The sequence below is a fragment of the Octopus bimaculoides genome, chromosome 18 (genome assembly GCF_001194135.2).
Source record: "Octopus bimaculoides isolate UCB-OBI-ISO-001 chromosome 18, ASM119413v2, whole genome shotgun sequence".
NCBI classification, from domain to species: domain Eukaryota; kingdom Metazoa; phylum Mollusca; class Cephalopoda; order Octopoda; family Octopodidae; genus Octopus; species Octopus bimaculoides.
The window spans coordinates 34,521,001-34,528,500 of record NC_068998.1 but is presented as its reverse complement, the minus strand read 5'-3'; the positions used below and the strand labels follow the sequence as shown (position 1 = coordinate 34,528,500).

At 33.7% G+C, this 7,500-nt stretch overlaps 1 long non-coding RNA gene across 1 annotated transcript in view; it reads left to right on the top strand.

Moving 5' to 3' along the window:
- LOC128249858 (uncharacterized) overlaps positions 1 to 7,500 on the top strand; it is a 20,129-nt gene that overhangs the window by 5,061 nt on the left and 7,568 nt on the right. Inside the window, exons 2-4 of the long non-coding RNA XR_008265979.1 lie at positions 550 to 741; positions 838 to 936; positions 3,545 to 3,658. This is a non-coding gene — a long non-coding RNA (uncharacterized LOC128249858). The remainder of the gene's footprint in view (positions 1 to 549; positions 742 to 837; positions 937 to 3,544; positions 3,659 to 7,500) is intronic.

The window sequence follows — 7,500 nt, the reverse complement described above, 5'->3', positions numbered from 1 at the left end:
AATTGTCTTTAATTCTAGGTATTTTAAATATTATTGACGAACATCTAGAAATGAAGGCTAATGAGCTATACTTGTCTTCTCTGGTTGAGGTCATGTTATAATATCATCCCTATTGGGATATACTTTGCAATAAAAAAAATATGGTTCATTTAGTGTTATTCAATATCTCCAATATACTCCCCCTATCAACTTGCTTATAGACCGAGGTACACGCTTTTCTTTTGACAGAATCACACAAATGATGGTCAAAACTTCAGTACACATATATACACACTAGCACACACATGCATATACATGTATCATTGGTAAATTTGACAAATGTTTCATTACTTCAAGTTTCTTTCTAGCTGACACACCAATCAAATATACATACATATATAATTGTGCATATGTGTGTGTGTGTGAATGAGAGATCAAGAAGTTTCATACATCACCATACCCCACACCTACACACATACACACACACACACACACACACACATATATATATATATATACATACATAGCCCTCGTCATCAATTTAATGTCCACTTTTCCATGCTTGTACAGGTCAGATAGAATTCACTGAAGCAGATTTTCTATGGCTGGATGCCCTTCCTGTGAACTACCATCACCTTTTCCCAAACATGGCCCAACAGGTTTTTCACAGAAGACAGGGATGGTGATGCTTGTTTACAACCCTTATACCATGTCAAGAAGAGGATGAAAACACGTGTGTGTGTGTGTGTATGCTATGTATGCGTAAGTATATATATGTGTATATATCTATCTCGTTCTCTGTCAGTTACAATGATGTGTGTTCCAGTTGATTCAATCAATCTAATTACTTTATTTCAGCTGTTGAGAATTCAGTGCCAGTGTGACTAGTAATTTCATCTTGAGCAGAAACCCTTGAACCCAACAATACCTGTTTAGGAGTAAACTATCTTCTGTTAGGTACTGAACTTTCCTCAATCCATCCATCCAGCCATCCATTCATACATAAATATATAACAAGCAAAGAATGAAGGTACTGGTACAGTGTATTTATTCCTTGGTTACAGCTATTTCAACAATATTTCAGTAATAAATTATTTAAGTTGGAAAACATGAATGTGAGCAATGATTATATAGCACTGATCATACAGTATTCATTATATAATGAAAAGCTGTAGTCATTTCATCATGACCTTTATGAATAAATTAATGCAAGAACAACGTAAATAAATTCACCTATATATTGATACTTTAGCAGGTGTTCATGTTGTTACAGGGAGGATAAGTTCCCACTGGAAGTGTAAGTAAAAGAAATGGTAAAAGTCAAAGTTTTAGTGTATCACTTGACAAGAACATTTTAGAAGATGGATTCATTTATTAGTTTGTTATGTTCAAGCAATTATCAGGTTGAGAAGGTAAAACATTGAATCTGTGTACATTATTTACATTATTTACATTATTTCCATTTGATGGATATTTGTCCTCATCTTGTTTGGTTTGTTGAAAATCCATTTTCGGCTGATATATCCTCCAGCCTTCATTAGGTATCTTAGGGGAAATTTCGAACCTGGGCTCTCATTCCTAAGGTAATTTTCGATGTTATTATTATTATTATTATTATTATTATTATTATTATTATTATTCAGGTCACTGCCTGGAATTGAACTCATAATCTTGGGGCTAGTAGCCCACGCCCTTAACCACAGGCGTATGGCATAGTGGTTAAGAGAGTGGGCTACTAACCCCAAGATTCTGAGTTCGATTAATAATAATAATAATAATAATAATAATAATAATAACAACAACATCAAAAAATACCTTAGGAATGAGAACCCAGGTTCGAAATTTCCCCAAGATGCCTGATGAAGGCTGGAGGGTATATCAGCCGAAACGTTGAGTTAACAACAAACAAGATGAGGACAAATATTCGTTGAATATAAATAATGTACATAATTCCTCGTCTCTTAAATATAGAACTGTATTAAACCTGTGTATCTAGCACAGAGTATCATAAATCATCTGAGTAACTTCAAAGGAAATCTTTATGATCTGAGAGAAAACAAAGAAGTATGGACAGAAAAGAAAGAAGAAGAGAAGTAAATAAAAGGGTGAGAGGAGGATAAATTGAAAGAGTAAGTACAGTATGCAGTTTTGAGTGTTTATATACTTAAAGAGGTTAAAAGAATTGTATGATAAAGAAGTAACAGTACAGAAAGAGAAGTAATTAGGAAAATATCTAAAACAAGCAAAATATTACTATATTTCATAATTAAAGAATAATTAAAAAGAAATGTTTATGGTAATCTGGATCCACTTTCAATTACATATGCAGACACACACATGCAAAAACATACACTCATATACATACCAACATGTATATGTACATGTATATATGTATATATATATATATGTATATACATATTTGTGTATGTATATACAAATGTATACATATATATGTATTAATACATATTTATATGTTTGTATACATGTATATATACATATTTGTGTATGGATATATAATGTATATGTGTGTGTACACTCACAGACACATATATTTCTAACATCATATGTAAACAAACATAAGTTTTTTTTTTTTTTTAAGCGATGAAATGTATTGTAGAACAAGTAGAAAGATATATTTTCAATGCATAAATCCTGAATAGTATACTTGTTGAAAATATATCTTTCTACTTGTTCTATATATATTTGTGTTTTTATATGTGTATGTACACGCTCATGTATTCATTATTACTGTTTTATACAATCACATGAAATTTATAGTACCCCACATGCTATAAATATCTACAAGCTATTAATCTCACTCTAGGCAGGAGATGGCTATTATTTCTCTAGAAACTAATCATTTGAACCAAATTTTTGTACAAATGGTAAGATAAAACCCTGTGGTGTAACAGTTTTCTTTATTTTCACAGTGAGTCTAAAATTTTATGATTATTAAAAAAACGTCTATGTTGTATTTCTTGCCATGTCTTATTCCTAAGGGAACTAACATTGTTTTTATTCTGAGGTTTAACTGCTGTGAAATTAAAACATGACAGTATTTAAAAGATTCAGTGTGAATGCCCCATGACTATATTAATATCAAACATCAAAAAGTTGCAGAAATCATGCAAAGCATTTTGAGCCAAATCATGTTATGAAACCTGAATCTATTAAAGTTACTGTTACAAATGAATATGTTGACTGAAAATGATAAATTTTGGGTTTCCTTGAGTTCAGCTGTTCAGTTTAATTGTTAAGTATTTTGGTAACCTTGAGCTGCTCATGTTTAGTTGCATAGCAAGAATTGGTTCACTAAAAATCAGAAATAAAACCTGGTATTTGTAGATGTAATTTTGAGGCTTGTATTATCAGGCCAACCCTGACTGAACAGATTTATGGTCAAAGACAGTGCAACTGTGACCATTCCAACTTATTTCCAGATATAATGTATAAGACTACAATATTCAAGCTACTTTTAGAGATAGCAGGGTGTAATGCAATGAAGAAATAGATGTTATTTCTTGAAGGTCACATGACATCTTAGAAGTCCACCCCTCCTTTTCAGCTTGAATTGGGATGTGTTAAGTTCTTGAGAAATCATTAACATTTTGAGCAGAATCTTTCATAAGAAGAAAAGAATGTACTAACTTTTTGAACTGACAAAGCAAGAAATTTTCAGGTAAGTCACTTGATTGAATCCCACTATTATTATAGGAATTTAATTTATTAATCCTCATTAGAAGAATAAAATACAGAATCAACCCCAGCAGGCTTTGTACACAAGATGACAGAAAGATAAAATAAGATAATGCCAATTTCATGATCCTACATTTTTTCTACTCATTTCACTGACATATGATAGTTTTATGTGACTATGGAGATGTCCCTGGAAATTTCCTCGCTAAGACTTGGGCAATGGAATACCAGCAGTTGGAGGTTTCTCTTCTCTATGCCACCAATGTCTATAGGAAAGACAAGGCTGATGCAGCAGGATACCAGTGCCATCACAGATGTTCTTATCAGAATGCAAAAGGTCAGAAAACAGATGGGATACTGCAAGGCAACCCATCTGACACTCTAACAAATCTGCTAGAAAGACAAAACTGAATATTGGAACACATTTAATCTGGCTCAGTTAAGTCATCGCTTAGTTGATGATAACCAAAATAATAAGACCACAAAACTGGAGAGAAACAGTTTGGCTAATTGAATGAAGTCAAATATTTGATTGTAATATCTATTTTTGCCATAAGTAAACGCTTCGTTAGTTATGACCATGCTGCCTGTTTATTTTGGACATAGTGTATCTAGGACAAGACAATCCTAATGACATTCCAACCATGGCCATTCTATTTTTATCCAGCATATCCTTCACTTTCCAAGAGAAAAATAAATGGTGTGATTTAAAAAAATTTTGACTGCTATTTCTAGCACGGTGAATTACCACTTAGAGGCTGTTCTGTTGCTTTGGATCACATTGTATTGGAAAGTATGGCAGAGAAACTAATTTGCTTCACTGCTAATGTATAAAGAGAACAATTACTTTTTAGTTACAAGAAAGCACTATTATGAATGTTTTATATCTTTCTCATCAAGAATTACATTCTACTTAAATTAATTCTAATGATGTGGTGTGGAATTTTGTGATGAGGATGTCTGAGAACTGTGTACTGAGAATTTATAACCAGCTTGGACAAGAGTCACAGCTGGAGTGGCCAGCATTAAGTAGAGAAATGAAACACCGAGAGACGCAACAGCTATCAATGAAAGAATGTTTGCTGGAAGCTATGGAAATGAAAGAGCTGACTAATGGAAAAGAATTTCTCCTCAGGATATGATAGAATTGGAGGGAGGAGAGAAAGTGGGAAGGTAGAGTGACAGAAAGAGAGAAATGCCGAAAGAGTTGTGAAGAGAGATTGAAATGGAAAGAGTAGGAGTAAAGAGAAGCGAGGGAGAAATGAGAGCAGAGAGAATGGAATGGGAAAGAGAGAGAAAGTAAGGTGAGAGTGAGAGTGAGAAGAAAAGAGGTGAGGTAATAGAAAGGGGAGGAGTGAGAAAAGAGAGAATGAAATGGAAAAAGAGAGAGAGAGTGAGAGTGGCAGAGTAATGGTAAGAAAAAAGTGAGAAATGTGAGGAGAATGAAATGGAGAGAAGTAGAGAGAGACTGAGAGAGAGAGAGAGACTGAGAGAGAGAGACTGAGAGAGAGAGACTGAGAGAGAGAGAGAAACAAAAAAAGTGAGAAAATAGGATGGGATAGAAGTAGAGAAAGAGAAAGAAAGGAGACAGAGTGATATAAAGTAAGGATATGAGAAAGAAAGAGGAGAGAAAGAGGGGGGAATTAGAAGTCAGAAAAGGAAATGAGAGGGGTGAAAGGTGGAAGTGAGAGAGAAGAAAAGAGAGAAGAAATCAGAATGAAAGAACAAAATCAAAAGAAATCCAGCCACCCTGTGTGACAGTTGGAAAAAGTGAAAATACATGAAAAGCTCAAATGAACACACACACACACACACACACACACACACACACACACACACACACACACACACACACACACACACACACACACACACACACACACACACACACACACACACACACACACACACATGCAGAATTACAGATTCATTAACTAACATGTACATCAACTATATTATATAATCATACACTCGAAACACATACATACCCACATCCTTCACCACACGCATTACCAGTAGCAAATACTTCCTCTGTGTGTGTGTGTGCGCACATGTTTGTGAGTGCATACATGCATTTATAAGTATGTGTGATTGTGCATGTGTATGTTAGTGTACATATGTTCAACAATGTTATCCTGAATACATGCAGCTGTAATATGGAGAAGAACATAAACACAAGCATGCATACATAAATATGCACATACATATGATCATGTATACGCATGTATATGTATATATGCATGCACACATACACACACATACACATACACAAGCATGGAAAATGGATGTTAAATGATGAAGACGATGTTTTTATATATGTAAGATACACACATACATACATATCCCTAGCCACTACACATTCTTTTTTTCTCTCCTTGTTCTTTCTGTGTTCCTTTCTGTGGAAGAGCTTAGGCTCGAAATGTTAAAGACTTTTTCACTTCCTGAGCGTTATACTAATATATCTGCTTGTTGTCTACACCACCTGTCTTCGTCTTTTGCTTTTTTTTGTGAATTCTCCCCATATATAAACATATATACACAAACACACACACATATATAAACATATCAACACATATAATGTATGTATATATATATATATATATATATATATATATATATACACACACATATACAGGCATAGAAATAACAAAATGCAGTTAGAGAGTTTGTTCAGAAATTATTTAGTTGTATCATCATCTAATCCATGTTTCATTAACAATAAAAATTATTTGTTTAATGAAGAAAATCCTATAAGCCGATTGCATTGTCAAACCTTCAGAGATTGCCCTACTTTCACTAGTGATCTTTAAAATTTATACTGGACTGCAGATGGTGTTACATTATCAATGACCATAATAAACTCTTCTGTTTTGTTTTCTTTTTTTTTTACTCTGGACCAATCAAAGGAAATTCAGACTACAAATCAAGTGAACCACATGGTTATTTTCTTTGGAGATATATATAAGAATTCTTTTATTCTTTTATTCTTTTACTTGTTTCAGTCATTTGACTGCGGCCATGCTGGAGCACCACCTTAATGAGTGTTAATTGAAGAAATTGGCCATAGGACTTATTCTTTGTAAGCCTAGTACTTACTCTATTGCTCCCTTTTGCTGCACCACTAAGTTATGGGGACATAAACACACCAGTATCAGTTGTCAAACAATGGTGGGGGGACAATCACACACACACAAAAAAAAATACATACATATATTTATATACAATAATGGGCTTCTTCCAGTTTCTGTCTACCAAATCCATTCACAAGGCTTTGGTCAGACCAAGGCTATAGTAGAAGACACTTGCCCAAGGTGCCATGCAATGGAGCGGAACCTGGAACCATGTGGTTGAAAAGCAAGCTTCTTACCACACAGCTACACATGCTCATAGAGTTTTAGATATTGGTTGTTCATGCAATTAAAATCTAAATCTCACAGTATGATTACATATACATTCATATATCTATATACTGGAGGAAACATGTGGGATGGAGAGTTGCTGAAGAGGCCACAGGATGTGTGATGAAACGTTTCAGACAAAGGACACTAAAATAAGAAAAATAAGAAAGCTGAACTGAAGAACGAGTATATAGTGCATGTGGTTATATATATATATATATATATATATATATATATATATAGTGGGAATTTACAAAAAGACAAAAGACGAAGACAGGTATGTAAACAACAAACAGATGTATTAGTTTAATGGTTGGGAAGTGAGAAAGTCTTTTTCAAGCCTATGCTCTTTGACAGAAAGGAACTCAGAAATAAACAAGGAGAGAAAATAGAAATAGTGGCTAGCAATCTATCATATATATATATA